The sequence below is a fragment of the Rosa rugosa genome, chromosome 2 (genome assembly GCF_958449725.1).
Source record: "Rosa rugosa chromosome 2, drRosRugo1.1, whole genome shotgun sequence".
NCBI classification, from domain to species: domain Eukaryota; kingdom Viridiplantae; phylum Streptophyta; class Magnoliopsida; order Rosales; family Rosaceae; genus Rosa; species Rosa rugosa.
In genome coordinates this window covers 31,750,173-31,767,146 of record NC_084821.1, presented here as the reverse complement: position 1 = coordinate 31,767,146, position 16,974 = coordinate 31,750,173, and the positions used below count along the sequence as shown (strand labels likewise).

The window sequence follows — 16,974 nt, the reverse complement described above, 5'->3', positions numbered from 1 at the left end:
GCACACTTGTCATAACAAAATTGTCTCAATCAGTCATTAAGGGAATGACCTCGTGCTTGCACATCTATTCTACAATTGATTCGTGCATTTGCGAGTACTAAATTAAAATTGACAACGCCATAGATGGCATCACCCATGGCCATGACGCCATGGATGCCACTTCCCATGGTTCCAATGCCATGATGGGTGATGTAGTCACAAACTTTGCTTCAAATAGCGCTTCAGATGCTCAGACCCAACCAAAATCCTCATTGGTTGCTTCTCAGGCCCCTCGCTCATTTTGCAAAGTCTGTTCCTTAGGGAAATTAGGACCGAGATCGTCCTACACAAAGAATCCCAAAATACTCATTCTGTTATTACAGAGAATCTAAGGGGATAATTGTGGACCAATTCAACCATCTTGCGGACCTTTTAAATACTTTATGGTATTGGTTGATGCGTCGACACGCTGGTCACATGTCGCTCTGTTGTCCACTCGAAATGCTTCTTATACTAAACTCCTAGCCCAGATTATACTAAACTCTGTTGTCACACGGGCTCACTACCCGGACCATCTCATTAAGTCTATTCAACTTGATAATGCTGGGGAGTTTACATCGAAAACGTTCAATGACTATTGCATGTCACTGGGGATTGATGTAGAGCATCCAGTACCCCATGTGCATTCCCAAAATGGTCTCACGGAAGTCGCTATTAAGCGTCTACAGATGATAGCACGAACATTGGTTATGCGCACCAATCTCCCTGTTTTCGCTTGGGAATATCCAGTACTGCATGCAGCGACCCCACTGCCACCCAACCTTACTCTGCGTTACAGCTAGTGACTGGGTACGAGCCTGATATCCCGCACTTATGCATTTTTGAGTGTGTCATTTATGTGCCTATTACGCCGCCACAGCGTACCAAAATGGATCCATAGAGACGAATGGGCATATATGTTAGATATGAATCTCCAATTATCGTCCTCTACCAGGAACCCTTGACAGGCGATGACTTTACTGCTAGATATTGTCACTTTGATGAGACAGTCTTCCCGTCGTTAGGGGGAGATAAGAACACAGATGTTCAGCAGGAACGACAGGAATTGTCGTGGTTTGTCCCCACTATGTCTCATCTCGATCCCCGTACCGCACAGTCCAAACTTGAAATGAGACGAATTATCGAGTTCCAGAACGTAGCAGACACTCTGCCAAATGCGTTTTCTGATGTTGCTAAAGTGACAAGATCACATATACCAGCTGCAAATGTGCCTACAAGGATTGATGTCCCAAATACTGGACGTAACGCCACTCCTGTGACACCAGGAGATGGCGCCATGCCCATATTGGTAGTGATGTGGCGTCTATGGCCGCAGGTCCCGCGAGGAAGCGCGGTTAGGAATGGGCAAACGGGGGATTCTCCCGCCCCTGCCCAAAATTTCCCTCGTGCCCCCGTTCCCCATCTGGGGATATTTTCAAATGGGGGATTCCCCGCCCCCGCCCCTGCATTTGCCATTTTCTCTATATGAACTTTTTTGTTTTTCTATTTTCTATCTTTTTAGAAAATAGAAAATTTCAAAATAGCATACGATCACAAAATCAAAAATGATCGGTCAAAGCAATTCCGTCAAACACCTAATCACATACGATCTCAACTTAGCATACAATTCACAAATCACAATTATATGACGATCCAACGGTCGGATCCTCACGGATCTCCTAGAGGATCATCTTTACCAATTTATACGATGATCCAACGGTCAGATCCTCACAGATCACCTAGAGGATCATCTTTACCAATTTATACGATGATCCAACGGTCGGATCCTCACGGATCGCCCTTAGGATCATCCTTTCAAAATTATATGAAGATCCAACGGTTGGATCGTGCCCAATCACCTTTAGAATATTCCTCACAAAATTATACGATGATCCAACGATCGGATCCTCATGGATCGCCTTTTGAATCGTCTTTTCACAATTATATGATGATCCAACGGTCGGATCCTCATCCGAGACCACACATAGTCATCGGAAAACTTCTACGATCAATATATCAAAGGCACAAGTCGATCAGACAGCATGATCCTCACGAATTAAAACCTATTTACGCCAATATATCGAAACTACATTTCGTAACAACTGAGACTTTATTAAATTTACGCCAAACAAAAATTAATACAAAAAATCTCGGTCATTACAACAGTCGAATCCTCACGGATCGCCTTTTGGCTGCACAACACCTCCAGCCATGGCGGCTCGTCTCATTCAAGACTTGAAGACTTGAAGGTGGGAAAGAAAAACACCCCGTGTTTAGGTTTTTTGTTTTTTTTTTAGAATAAGAAAAATTATAAAAATGCCCTGGTTGAAAAAAAAAAAAAAAAATTGGGGAACTGGTAATGGGAAACCCCGCCCCTGCCCCAGCTTGACAAATGCGGGGAAAACCCGCGGGTATCCCACCCCTGCCCCCGTTTGCCCATTCCTAAGCGCGGTAGACCCATTGGTTCGAAGGATACTTGCCCTAGAAAGAGAGCGAATGAGGCACAAACAAATCCTTTGATCATCGATACTCAAAATCTGTTCCATAAGAATGTTTCAGATTATGGTTATGTCCAAGAGACATCTTTGGGGGATGCCTCAATGTCAGAACCTATCCATGAGAACGTAGAGATCTTTGTAAATTACACTAGTGTACATGGGACGTGGGAACGAAGCTCCATCATCATTGATGATGTATTCGCGTACTCTATAGTGCGTGAGATTATTAAGACCAATGACATCGAACCACGCTACGTTGATGAATGCCAGCGTAGAGCTGATTGGCCAAAATGGAAAGATGCGATCCAGGCAGAACTTGATTCTCTAGATAAAAGAAAGGTATTTGGGCAAGTTGTGCCAATACCGCCCAACACCAAACCAGTTGGACATAAATGAGTATTCGTTAGAAAGCGTAATGAGAGAAACAAGATTGTAAGATACAAAGCTCGCTTTGTGGCGCAAGGCTTCTCAAAACACCCTGGAATCGACTACGAGGAGACATATTCTCCCGTAATGGACGTTATTACTTTCCGCTACCTTGTCAGTTTGGTAGTTTCCGAAAAACTAAACATGCAGCTCATGGATGTGGTTACTGCATATCTATATGGGGATCTAGATACAGAGATTTACATAAAGGTCCCGGATGGACTTCAGTTACCCAAATCAAGTGGCTCTAAACCACGGAGCTCATTTGCAATAAGGTTGAAACGCTCACTATATGGATTAAAGCAATCCGGAAGGATGTCTAACTGACTACTTGATTGGGAAGGGATATGTTAACAATGAACTATGCCCATGTGTGTTCATAAAAAGAACAAGTTTCAGATTTGCAATAGTAGCGGTTTATGTCGATGACATAAACATAATTGGCACCCTTAAAGAGTTAAGGGAAACCGCTAAACACTTGAAATCCGAGTTTAAGATGAAAGATCTTGGGAAAACACTGTTTTGCCTCAGTTTGAAACTTGAGCACCGTCAAGATGGTATCCTGATTCATCAATCAACTTATACCCAAAAGATGCTTAGGCGTTTCAATACTGACAAAGTTAAGCTTTCAAGCACCCCAATGGTCGTCCGTAGTCTTGATCCAAAGAAGGATCTATTTCGTCCAAAAGATGACGACGAAGATATGCTAGAGGCAGAAGTGCCCTACCTAACTGCAATAGGCACATTATTGTACTTAGCACAATGCACAAGACTAGACATCTCTTTCGCCGTGAACTTGTTAGCTAGATATAACTCTGCGCCAACACAACGCCATTGGACTGGTGTTAAAGATAACTTTCGATACCTAAGTGGTATGATTGATATGGGCTTGTTCTATCCCTACAGAGAGACGATGGATTCAGACCCATCATATGTCAAGAACACCACCAACAGTGGTCTGCGTTCCCTCTCCCCATCCCAAAACGACATAAGTGTTTTGGAAGGTTTTGCTGATGCTGGGTACCTCTCTGACCCACACAAAGGTCGTTACCAAACTGGTTATGTGTTCACCATGGGTAAAACCACAATATCTTGGAGGTCTACAAAACAGAGCCTAATCGCTACTTTTTCGAATCATGCAGAGATTATTGCTCTTCACGAAGCAGTTCGTGAATGTATATGGCTTAGATCCATAGTTACGCATGTTCGAAGAAATTATGGTTTGAAGTCTACCACAGATGAGCCTACCAGAATTTATGAGGATAATGCTGCTTGCATTGAACAAATGAAGCAAGGCTACATCAAAGGCGACAACACCAAGCATATATCGCCTAAGTTCTTCTACAATCAAAGACAACAGAAGCTCCTCAAGATCAAGATGAACCAGGTTCGATCTGAGGACAGTGTGACAGACTTGTTTACTAAGTCATTGCCAAAATCCACGTTCGTGAAACATGTTGCAAGCATTGGCTTGCGGAAGTTATCAGAACTCCCATGATCGTAGTGACGTACACAAATTAGTGTATCAATTTAAAACCCTATCAATGTAGTAAGAATAAGTAGGGATCATTCTCAACCGGGGATTAGGGCCTAATTAATTCCTGAAAAATAAATGTTAGCAAAACAAATTAAAGAATATATATACACAGAATTTACGAAAATATAAGAAGGGGATTTAAGATTTATTTTATCTAACAACTAAGTAATATACACATGTGACACATCAAAACCAAGAATCAAATAGAATTAAATGTATGGAACGAAAATAATATGCAATTAACTACTATTAATACATTGGCAAGGTTTCAAACATCAAATAACGAATCAAAATATATCCAAGCATAGAATCAATCAAGAACAAAGATGAACGCATACAAAGTTCTTTTTACTTCCCTTAGTTAAATTAACTAGATGAACGCACCATAGTTAACCCTATTAATCTTGTAATTACTAGTGGTAGTTAATCACCAATAAACACATTCTTAACACAGTAAACACATTGGAAGTATGATCAATTCAAGTCAAGAACACAAGTTAGAACGCTAATCGAGCATGCAAAACTCATTGTTAATTCACCTAAGTATTTATAGGTTTTCCATCGAAATTATCAAAGCCTAGAACGCTAGTACCTTAATATGGATTCAATTACATTTTTATTAACCTAAGTATGCATCCAAAGATCAATTAACACATAACAATTTGGATTGAAGTTCGAAATTAACAATCATGCAAGAATATAATGAAATCGCAATTTTTCTTTTGAAAACCTAAAACCGAATTCATGCTTCATAGTATTTGGAAATCACATATCTAAATTCAATCTTTCATCCACCATAGAAATCACATAACAAGAAACCAAGAATGAAATCCAAATCGCAAATTATATAAAACCCGAAATAGAATTACATAGTTCAAAACCGAAAACAGAAAATAGGGTTCCATGGTTACACTTTTTGATCTTCAAGGACGCAAGAAGCTTCAAAAGGTGGTGGAATGGATGAGAGCTACGGCAAGGATGCTTGAATGGATGAATGGATGCTTCACAGCCTTGAACTTTGGATTTCTTGAAATTGCCGAAACTTGGAAGAGAAAGGGGAGTGTTTGTGGTTTTTGATTCTGAATTTTGTGGTGTGTAGAATGTCTTCACAAACTCCCTTTATATAGTGAACGGCAAGGGCTAGGGTTCCCTTGAATTTCTCTTTAATTGCATCACTTCGACCAATAGAAAAATAGCATATGAATTGGATAGCAAGTAACCTTCTATTGCCGAAATCTTCCATGTACTTAGACTTAATTTCGGCCTCCCTTGTATGTAGAGTCATAAATCAATTCTTATTCCTCTATTTTCTCTCATAAAATCCCAAGAAAATCCAATAATATCCCATAATATATGTTGCCGAAATTTTCTAGTAATTCCTTGTAATTCTCACGGAAAAAGTATGTAGAATGGGCCATGGACTCCTCAAAAACGTCAAGAAGGATCTAGAGCATCATGTGCAAGTCACATGCTTCAAACTTCGGGCCAAACTTCCCCAAATGGGCCAATCCGAAATCATTCTTCATATTGCCGAAATTCCTTTAATATTCTAGAACAATCTTGAACTATCTTGAGTCATCTTGAAGCCACAGCATCTCCTAGCACCACCAGGACTCCTAATGTCATCAGGTTTCCTAGTCCAACTAGGACTCTGTCATTTCTCATTTCCGAACACATTTTCCAAGCTCACTCCTAGTTGCATTAGGATTCCTACTTCAACTGGGAGTCATTTTCCTGGTTGAACTGGGAAAACTTCATTTCTCCATTTCTTTGTCATTTCTGCGCCACATTTCCTCCTTGCCTTCATTTCCATCATTTCTAGCTCTGCTTAGCTTATTTCCTGCGTTTGGAGCTCAAATGTACCTAAAAACACAAAACTAAGTTAGAAATGATATTGTTAAAAAAATAACTAAGCAAAATGTAGAGAAAATGCACTAAAAACATAGAAAATATTAGCTCGATCACGTAGTCATCAGGGGGAGATGTATACATGTTGATCTTGAAACGTGAAGGGTGTGTTTTGCTCTTTTTCCTCTTCGACCAAGGTTATTTTTGTCTAACAAGGTTTTTGTTACTCGGCAAGGTTTTTAATGAGACAACGAGAGGAGCACCACGTTTGGCCGACACAAGGGGGAGTGTTCAAGTAAATCCAGAATATGTGTCTAGCCCAAACTCTAGGTTACTTGCTCTAGTTGTAACAGGGTTTTGTATTACAGATAATCTCGGATAATCTTAATAGATATCCAATCAATGTACGATTATGTTTCCATGTACAAGTTTTTCTCTATGCTTATAATCCTCTATATAAAGAGGCCCATATTATCAATGAAAGTACAACAATTTCTCTCCCAAATATCGATTCCCTAAAACAAAAACAACAATTTTGATTTCATTTTTGCCTTCTCTCAATTTAAAAAATATGAAGAATATATTTATATTCTTGCACTAAACTACCAAACACATTTGAAAATCATTTTTATTTCTAAAAATTATTTTCGAAAATTTCACCTGTTTGGACTTTGTGTGTCCAAACATATATCCATTTCTAAAAAGATAAGAAAGTTCAAATGTGCACATGCCGGGCGGAATTTTAATTCTGGTAAAAGCTATATGTTGAAGTACGAACTGAAAGTAGAAAATAGAAAGTAGAAACAATAGAAGTATTTAACCCCAAAGTCAAAGCAGAAAGCACCACACCGTCGATGGAATCACATGGTATCGAATCCAACAATTCGATTATTGTAAGTTGTAACTTGTAAGTTTGCAACTAACAAAGTGAAGCTGTCTCTATCTGGGTTATCTGGGTTTCCTCCCACATAATAATGATAAAAATACCGGAGGGTCTTCAGTACACGGCCGTGGATGTACAGGGCCCATGTGCTGCACACGTGATGCCAAAATTAATGGACGGCGTTAGTGGATAGGAGTTGGTGAACAAGAAAAATGCGGAAGACCAAAAACTGAGAAAGGCAGTAAATCAAACAAAGTTTAACCATACACCTTCGAATTCGATCTGGACGCTCTCTCTCCAAGAACAACAGTCATTCGCCTTCGACCCTCTCTCCCACTCCAGAATCCTCAAGCGCTCTCCACTTCTCGGGCATCAACCTTCTTCTCGGCTCTCTCTCCTCCCCAACTTCATCGTCGTCGGCGGAGTTCCCGACTCCGATTCGTGGAAGCTCGGTCCTCCTCTCCCTCTCGCTAACCCCGACAACCCCAATATCATATAAAGGTTCCAAGTCGATCATCGGCGTTAGTTTTGTATTGAAACCGTACAATTCAATCTCACAATTTAATTGAAATTGGGGGTTTCGAATTTGCAGTTGACTCCGACATAGTAGTGAAGCCGATTGAAGGATTCGTCGTGTTGGTGACGGTCAGTTGGTTGGTGAAGGTAACCATCAATGATGCAAAAGTGTTTATATATTGGTTAAATGAAAGCCATCTTCAAATTTTTCATCTTCATTTCGATTCCCTATGATCTTATTTAGTTTCACATTATCAAGGCTTTTGACTTTTTTTCAATTGCAATTGAACAATTAGGGATTTGATTACAGAAACTGCTCTTCTTTACATGTTAAAATAGCTCTTTAGTTTTGCTGAGGCTCTTCAGTTCATTACTTACCTTATCAATTCTTTATGCAGATGTAGCATGTCTCTTAATGTATTATCATTTTGGAATTTAGTTACAGACCAGTGTATAGCAAATCTACAAATGACCACATCAAAGATCAGGCAGTAGCCCCAGGTGCTTTGTCTTGAAAGCCAACAAAGATCCAGCCGACAACTTTTAGTCCTCTCCGATTGCAGTCGTTCTTTCCTTATTAATGGCATATTCTACTTAAGAAACATCTGGGTTTTACATGCTGGTCTTCTGGATAATCAAAAAAATTTCACAATTGTAATATATTTGGAATCAAGATCAGTTTTTTCTTCATTAATGTCATTTTACCATTTGCAATCATTGAATGTAAAATTGTAAATTAGTTTTCCCTCGTTGAATTGTAGCAGCAGATTGGTTCATTGCTTTTGTTTATCAGTCGTGTTTCCACTGAGCAAGAGCTCTCACTGAAGTATCTCTATATGATCTCAGTACTATCCAAGCTTGAGGAAGACTGAGCTTTGTGCAATTGGAACCTAGATTGCCTTCCCATACACATTTGCATTGTTAGCTTCTGTTCGATTACTGTAATTAGAGATACTTAATTCAAGGCCAGCATCTATGAGGTTGGTTTTCAACCTTGAAAATTAGAAATTTGCATGGCGCATAATGTATAACATGGAAAAGAAACCTCTTAAACAACCATCTACTTTTTATATTTGCCAAGTTAACTTTCACTAGGAGGGGAAAGAAAAAAATCAACATACAAGAAAGCTCTGCTATACTTACACCTCAGAAGAGGTCAGAGACAAGAAAAATTCAGTGAGGACAATCTTGCTAGTCCAAGTGAAAAGCAGAACTAATGAACAAGGGAAGCTAGTGATTTCAGGTTTGAGATGACGATAAGGACGTGTAAAACATTGCAGATAGATTATTACATAAGTGACTCTGTATCTCTTGGAAAATTGATCTTGTTTGCCTCGGAGAATCCTAGAGCCTTGCAGGGGACCGAGAGGAACACAAAAAGGCTGGAGAACCCATCAGTTTATAGCTTGGCAAGTATGTAGACACAAGTGGCCATCTGGAATCTAGTTTCTATTAGAAGAGCAAAGGTACAAGAAAGATATCATATTTTAACTAACACCTAGAATTTTACAAACAACTGTCCACTTGATCCAGAGTTCAAAATCATTGATCTGACAACATCATATCGTTCGTATTCATAAGAGAGCATTACTACAATTGGCAGCAAAAGCATAACATGTCCACCTGTATGCATTTCTCAAGTAACTCAATTTCTGGAACATATTAGGAATGTACCTTGGGAGGGGCAAGAGATCTGAGACATCATTCCTCGAAGTGACTGAAACTAGGAGTGCCTTCTATCTCCGAAACTTACTGAGCCCACCATGACAACATCCCATTACATTTGAAATCCCTGCAATTTCAGCCAATAAGGATTTTCAGATTGTAGAGAGATTTATGAATTCCATGTTGGAACTTGTGGGACTCTAGTCCCACATGGAAGAAATTTTGAAGGATCATATCCTTTTTAAGGACACACCCATGTAAAGAACTAAATGGGCAACAAGCCAAAATGTGGGTTTCGGTGGGCTTTCCTATTGGGCTTCCCATAGGAATATAAATATATATACATATATTTATATTTATATTTATAAGTCAAAGATGGGCCTTGGGGCTCTTGGGCTCGGTTTGACTAAAATAAGATTTTATTTTTTTGCGTAATTTACTGTTCAATTTCCAGATAAAATCGAACAGTTGCAACGGATGGAATCAAACAACGTCAAACAACTGCCGACGCAACCGACGTAACTCCTCGATTTGGGTTCTTTATAAGGACGACCTTCGGTCGTCATTGATCAATCAATCGATCTTCTTCTTCCTCCCCCCAAAAAGTTATTCTGAGAAACATAAAGTAGAATTCGTCAGGGTCAAGTTCTTGTTGTACCAGATAGTTGTATCCTCTAGATAGACGTCCGAAACTACAGCACAAGTAGGGGCGAATTTCTGTCTTAGGTCACTGCATCGCAGGCCTCTATCTGATCAAGTTAGTGATTAAATTTTGAATTAAAGTTATTTGATTTCAATTAATTATTATATATTCAATTTGTGATTTAGATTTTATATATATACTGTTCGTATATACTGATTAGTTCTAACAATCTAAGACAGAAATATTCAATGGATCAATCGGTATCTACTATGAAGAATCATGTGGAGAAACCTGAGAAATTCAAGGGTTCGGATTTCAAACGTTGGCAACAGAAGATGTTGTTCTATTTGACAACTCTTCATGTGGCAGATGTTCTCACAACCGAGGCTCCAAAGGATCTTCCCGAAGGAGATGGAGAGAATGTTCCAACTGATGCTCAAAAGGTCGAAAATCAGAAGGCCATTGTTGCCTGGGCGAGCAATGAGTTTCTGTGCAGGAATTACATTCTCAATGCCTTAGACGATTCCTTGTACGATATTTATTCATCATTCAAAACAGCAAAGGAATTATGGGAGTCGTTGGACAACAAATACAAGACTGAAGTTGCTTGTTCAAAGAAGTTTGTCATTGGCAAGTTTCTGAATTACAAGATGGTCGATGCCAAGTCTGTTGTCAAGCAAGTGGAGGAACTTCAAGTCATTGTTCATGAGTTAGATGAAGAAGGTATGGGACTGAACTCGAATTTTCTTGTTGGTTCTGTTATTGAAAAGTTACCTCCTTCATGGAAAGATTTCAAAGTTTATCTGAAACATCTAACTGAGGACATGAATTTTGAGCAATTGGTTCTGAAACTTCGTGTTGAAGAGGATCACCGGAAGAATGAAAGGGCTGATGCTACTTCTATGGAGCCAAACGCAAACATGATTGGAGGAAGTCCATCAAAGGCCAAGTTTCAGAAAAACAAAGGCAAGAATGCTGCTGCCAAACCAACTCTTGCTGCTGCCAAGAAGTCACTCGCCCCACAAAAGACCAAAGCTTTCAAAAAGCCACAAACTGGTGGATGTTGGGTGTGTGGTAAACCAGGGCATAGAGAAAAAGAATGTCACTTCAAGAAAGATCAAGGAGGTGGTGGTTCTGGAAATTCCAACAACCAAGCAAACCTTGCTGGAACTGAAAATCAATTCATTGGAGTGGTTTCTGCAGCAAATCTGGTCACTAATACAACTGATTGGTGGATTGATACTGGTGCTTCAATGCACGTATGCTCTGCAAGGGAGATATTCACTTCATACCAGCCAATCAAGGAAGGAGAACCTTTGTTCATGGGGAATGCCACAACTGCCAAAGTTGAAGGAAAAGGGAAGGTGATTCTGAAATTCACTTCTGGAAAAGAACTTGTACTTACTAATGTACTTCATGTACCTGAAATATGTAAGAACCTAGTGTCTGGTCCTGTTCTAAGTAACAAGGGATTCAAACTAGTGTTCGAATCTGACAAATTTGTACTCACCAAGGGTGGGATGTATGTAGGAAAGGGTTACCTTAGTGAAGGGCTCTTTAAACTAAATGTTGTACCTACTATGGCTGCAGCTATTAATAATAATAATGCAGGCACTAGCGCTGCTTCTATGTACATGGTTGAGTCCTCTTCCTTATGGCATTCTAGATTAGGCCATGTTAATTTTCGTTCTTTACAAAGAATGGTAAATTTAGACATGCTGCCAAAGTGTTCAATGAATAATATGACTAAGTGTGAAATCTGCATTGAATCAAAATATGCAGGTCACTCTCACAAATCTGTAGAGAAATCCAATGAAGTACTTGGTTTAATCCATAGTGATTTGTGTGATTTTAAATCAACTCCAACTCGTGGAGGAAAGAACTATTATATATCATTTATAGATGATTGCAGTAAATATTGTTATGTATATTTGATACATAGCAAAGATGAGGCTTTAAATATGTTCAAAACATATAAAGCTGAAGTTGAGAATCAACTTGAGAAAATAATAAAAATTCTAAGGTCTGATAGAGGTGGAGAATATGAATCCAAAGACTTTGCAGAATTTTGTTCCTCTCATGGCATTGTGCATCAAACTACAGCTCCATATACTCCACAACAAAATGGAGTAGCCGAACGAAAGAATAGAACCTTGAAGAATATGATAAATTCAATGTTAATTAGTTCGGGAGTACCACATAATCTGTGGGGAGAGGCTTTGCTTACTGCAAATATGATATTAAATAGGATTCCTCATAAACTAAGTGATCAATCTCCTTATGAACTATGGAAAGGAAGATTGCCTACTTATAAAACTATGAAAGTGTGGGGTTGTCTTGCTAAAGTTCAAGTTCCCTTTCCAAAGAGAACTAAACTTGGACCAAAAACAATAGATTGCATATATATTGGCCCTGCCAATAATAGTGTTGCATATAGATTTTTGGTTTACAAATCCGATATTTCTGATATAAGCATAAACACAATCATAGAATCTGCTGAAGCAGAATTCTTTGAGGACAATTTTCCTTACAAGGATAGGACAAATCCAAGGAAAAGAACGTATGAAGATACATTGCCTCAAAATGAGTTAAACAAAAGTGCAGAAATTGGTGAAAATAATACTTCTACTGTTCAAGAAGAAATTCTAGAACCAAGGAGAAGTAAACGTGGAAAGATTGCTAAAGAGTTTGGACCCGAATTTATGACCTTTAATCTTGAAGGAGAACCTCAAACATATAAGGCTGCCATGGAATCATCGGAAGCACCTTATTGGAAAGAGGCTATTCAAAATGAAGTGGAATCCATTATACAAAATAACACTTGGACATTGGTTGATTTGCCTCCTGGACATAAACCAATAGGCCATAAATGGATTTTTAAAAGAAAGATGAGACCTGATGGTACCATAGAAAAATATAAAGCTCGTATAGTAGCTAAAGGGTATCGTCAAAAAGAAGGTGTAGATTTTTTCGACACTTATTCGCCAGTGACAAGAATTACGTCAATACGAACTTTAATTGCTATAGCGGCTGTACACAATTTGGAAATACACCAAATGGATGTGAAAACCGCATTTTTAAATGGCGAACTAGATGAAGAAATCTACATGGAACAACCTGAAGGGTTTGTTATTAAAGGTCAAGAAAATAAAGTTTGTAAATTGATTAAGTCACTTTACGGACTTAAACAAGCTCCCAAGCAATGGCATGAGAAATTTGATAATACACTATTATCAAATGGATTCAAAATTAATGAATGTGACAAATGTGTCTATGTTAAAGAATGTAGAAACGCATTTGTCATTGTATGCTTATATGTGGACGACATGCTCATTATGGGAACAAGTAAGGATGTAATAAATCAAACAAAGAAAATGTTGCATTCCTCATTTGATATGAAAGATATGGGAATTGCGGATGTGATTCTTGGTATTCGAATTCAAAGGAATTCGGATGGTTACATACTTACTCAATCTCATTATGTAGAAAAGGTCCTTAGAAAATTTGGACATTATGATGATAGACCGGTGGTTACTCCATTTGATCCCTCTAGTCATCTTAAGAAAAATCAAGGTGATAGTGTGTCTCAATTGGAGTATACACAAGTTCTTGGAAGCTTAATGTACATAATGAATTGTACAAGACCGGATTTGGCATATAGTTTAAGTCGCCTTAGTAGATACTCAAGCAATCCTGGAAAAGAACATTGGATTGCCTTAGTGAGAGTATTACGATACCTAAAGCATACATTAAACTATGGGTTGCACTATACCAAATATCCTCCCGTGATAGAAGGGTATTGTGATGCAAATTGGATTTCCAATAATTCGGAAAGTAAGTCCACAAGTGGATACATATTTACACTTGGAGGTGCAGCCGTATCTTGGAAATCATCAAAACAAACTGTGAATACACGCTCAACTATGGAAGCAGAATTTGTAGCCTTAGACAAAGCCGCCGAAGAAGCGGAATGGCTCAAAAATTTCTTAGAAGGTATTCCATTGTGGCCAAAGCCTGTTACTGCCATTTGCATACATTGTGATAGCATGGCTGCTCTTACAAGAGCAAAGAACCAAATCTACAATGGAAAATCGAGGCATATAAGGCGACGTCACAAAACAATTAGAGACTTGCTCAAAAATGGAATTATTTCCATTGACTATGTAAAATCAAAGGAGAATATAGCGGATCCTTTGACTAAAGGCCTTAATAGAGAGCAAGTTCTATTTACATCGAGGGGAATGGGCTTAAAGCCAATACAATGAGTCAATACTTGGCGGAAACCTAACCTAGCAACATTGGAGATCCCATGGTCTAGGTTCAATAGGCAAACTAGTTGGGGAAGACTCAAGATGCATCACACACACATATATGCTCATTCCTAAGATGAAACATAGTGTGTTTTCCGTTGACGGTTGAGGGATGAATATTAACATATATTCTTAATAATGCTAATAGCTTTTTAAGTGGGATAGTACTGACTATTCTTAATTGGCATTACCTATATGAGACTGATGTGGGGTCGCATCTATGAGAACCGACATGGCTAAGTTCTCTAAAACTCTCATGAAGTAAGGAGTTGTTCAGGACCAAAATGAACACAACCGTAAGAATTTGAACTATGTCTCGATATGATATGTGTGATACTTGTTGCCTTGATTTACTACAAAACGTGAATAGTTCAAGACTTGAGTTCACTACTTCACAAAGTAAATCCTATAAGTATTCACTACGAAAGGTTCAAGTCCAAAAGACACCTATTCCGATGCATATCCTATCAACATTCTCCGAAATAACGATGAGTTCCCAATTCGAACTCTTATTTTCTATTCAAATGTGGGGTATTATTAGGGTTTGAATAGAAAATGTGGGGTATTGTTGGAACTTGTGGGACTCTAGTCCCACATGGAAGAAACTTTGAAGGATCATATCCTTTTTAAGGACACACCCATGTAAAGAACTAAATGGGCAACAAGCCAAAATGTGGGTTTCGGTGGGCTTTCCTATTGGGCTTCCCATAGGAATATAAATATATATACATATATTTATATTTATATTTATAAGTCAAAGATGGGCCTTGGGGCTCTTGGGCTCGGTTTGACTAAAATAAGATTTTATTTTTTTGCGTAATTTACTGTTCAATTTCCAGATAAAATCGAACAGTTGCAACGGATGGAATCAAACAACGTCAAACAACTGCCGACGCAACCGACGTAACTCCTCGATTTGGGTTCTTTATAAGGACGACCTTCGGTCGTCATTGATCAATCAATCGATCTTCTTCTTCCTCCCCCCAAAAAGTTATTCTGAGAAACATAAAGTAGAATTCGTCAGGGTCAAGTTCTTGTTGTACCAGATAGTTGTATCCTCTAGATAGACGTCCGAAACTACAGCACAAGTAGGGGCGAATTTCTGTCTTAGGTCACTGCATCGCAGGCCTCTATCTGATCAAGTTAGTGATTAAATTTTGAATTAAAGTTATTTGATTTCAATTAATTATTATATATTCAATTTGTGATTTAGATTTTATATATATACTGTTCGTATATACTGATTAGTTCTAACAATCTAAGACAGAAATATTCAATGGATCAATCGGTATCTACTATGAAGAATCATGTGGAGAAACCTGAGAAATTCAAGGGTTCGGATTTCAAACGTTGGCAACAGAAGATGTTGTTCTATTTGACAACTCTTCATGTGGCAGATGTTCTCACAACCGAGGCTCCAAAGGATCTTCCCGAAGGAGATGGAGAGAATGTTCCAACTGATGCTCAAAAGGTCGAAAATCAGAAGGCCATTGTTGCCTGGGCGAGCAATGAGTTTCTGTGCAGGAATTACATTCTCAATGCCTTAGACGATTCCTTGTACGATATTTATTCATCATTCAAAACAGCAAAGGAATTATGGGAGTCGTTGGACAACAAATACAAGACTGAAGTTGCTTGTTCAAAGAAGTTTGTCATTGGCAAGTTTCTGAATTACAAGATGGTCGATGCCAAGTCTGTTGTCAAGCAAGTGGAGGAACTTCAAGTCATTGTTCATGAGTTAGATGAAGAAGGTATGGGACTGAACTCGAATTTTCTTGTTGGTTCTGTTATTGAAAAGTTACCTCCTTCATGGAAAGATTTCAAAGTTTATCTGAAACATCTAACTGAGGACATGAATTTTGAGCAATTGGTTCTGAAACTTCGTGTTGAAGAGGATCACCGGAAGAATGAAAGGGCTGATGCTACTTCTATGGAGCCAAACGCAAACATGATTGGAGGAAGTCCATCAAAGGCCAAGTTTCAGAAAAACAAAGGCAAGAATGCTGCTGCCAAACCAACTCTTGCTGCTGCCAAGAAGTCACTCGCCCCACAAAAGACCAAAGCTTTCAAAAAGCCACAAACTGGTGGATGTTGGGTGTGTGGTAAACCAGGGCATAGAGAAAAAGAATGTCACTTCAAGAAAGATCAAGGAGGTGGTGGTTCTGGAAATTCCAACAACCAAGCAAACCTTGCTGGAACTGAAAATCAATTCATTGGAGTGGTTTCTGCAGCAAATCTGGTCACTAATACAACTGATTGGTGGATTGATACTGGTGCTTCAATGCACGTATGCTCTGCAAGGGAGATATTCACTTCATACCAGCCAATCAAGGAAGGAGAACCTTTGTTCATGGGGAATGCCACAACTGCCAAAGTTGAAGGAAAAGGGAAGGTGATTCTGAAATTCACTTCTGGAAAAGAACTTGTACTTACTAATGTACTTCATGTACCTGAAATATGTAAGAACCTAGTGTCTGGTCCTGTTCTAAGTAACAAGGGATTCAAACTAGTGTTCGAATCTGACAAATTTGTACTCACCAAGGGTGGGATGTATGTAGGAAAGGGTTACCTTAGTGAAGGGCTCTTTAAACTAAATGTTGTACCTACTATGGCTGCAGCTATTAATAATA

The 16,974-nt window shown here is 38.8% G+C and overlaps 1 long non-coding RNA gene across 1 annotated transcript; it reads left to right on the top strand.

Annotated features, from left to right (window-relative positions):
• The first annotated feature begins 7,352 nt into the window (after window positions 1-7,352).
• On the top strand, window positions 7,353-8,515 carry LOC133732950 (uncharacterized). The gene is made up of 2 exons (XR_009857407.1): window positions 7,353-7,873; window positions 8,125-8,515. It is a non-coding gene; the product is annotated as an uncharacterized LOC133732950 (long non-coding RNA).
• The last annotated feature ends 8,459 nt before the right edge of the window (window positions 8,516-16,974 follow it).